We start from the raw sequence: 801 nt of genomic DNA, 5'->3' as shown, positions 1-801 counted from the left end.
CCAGCCTCTACAATCTCTCAGCCGCCACTTCACCTCTTGTCCCTTCCAGATCTGGCTCCCTTCCTGACATCCTCTTACATTTATGCTCCACCGAGACAGAAAGACACAAATCCAGTTCCAGCAGAAAGCACAAATATGGAACTAGAACAACATTTCTGTTAAACAGATTGTGTTGCATGGCCTGGGACTTGTGAATGTATCTATTCAACTGGGCTTTTTGTTAAATTAAAATTTATTGAAGCCAGGTCAGCAAAATTTGGTGATGTTGGGCCCCCTCCACAGGAAGGTGGAAAATTCTTTGCTAAACAGAAGCCTTCATTGAGTGGTTTTCATTGAAAGGTTTATTTCTGCCTTTAAGTACAAAAATATGTGTATATATCATATAGATATATTTAGTATCAATAATATACTTTTTTAATTTTATTTTTTAGGCAAGGCAACCCTTGGCTGACCTCACAGATTGCAAGGATGTTGTCAGCTTACAATTCCTTACTTTTTTTTATTTTTTACGCCTATAGCACCTGGTCTTCCTAGGTGGTCTCCCATCCAAATACTAACCAGGCCCGACTCTGTTTAGCTTCCGAGATCAGATGGGATCAGGCTCGTTCAGGGTGGCATAGCCATAGAGTATCATTAATAATATTTCAATGTCGATCAGTCAAAACTTATCGATAGCAACTATTAACTAATACAAATAGGTACCACCTATTCAGTAGCTTAATAAGCATGTGCTCCTTCCTAGGTTTCAGATAGAGCCTGCATCCCTCAACTCCCCCTGCTCCCCATGTAGAGGAGTCTCTA

General features: G+C 40.3%; 1 pseudogene; it reads right to left on the bottom strand.

Moving 5' to 3' along the window:
* Positions 1–509: 509 nt before the first annotated feature.
* On the bottom strand, positions 510–628 carry LOC111734811 (annotated as a pseudogene).
* Positions 629–801: the final 173 nt, after the last annotated feature.

The sequence above is a fragment of the Pteropus vampyrus genome, unplaced genomic scaffold (genome assembly GCF_000151845.1).
Source record: "Pteropus vampyrus isolate Shadow unplaced genomic scaffold, Pvam_2.0 Scaffold6924, whole genome shotgun sequence".
Classification (NCBI taxonomy): domain Eukaryota; kingdom Metazoa; phylum Chordata; class Mammalia; order Chiroptera; family Pteropodidae; genus Pteropus; species Pteropus vampyrus.
Note: the sequence above shows the minus strand (reverse complement) of the source record. Positions and strands in the feature narration are given on the sequence as shown.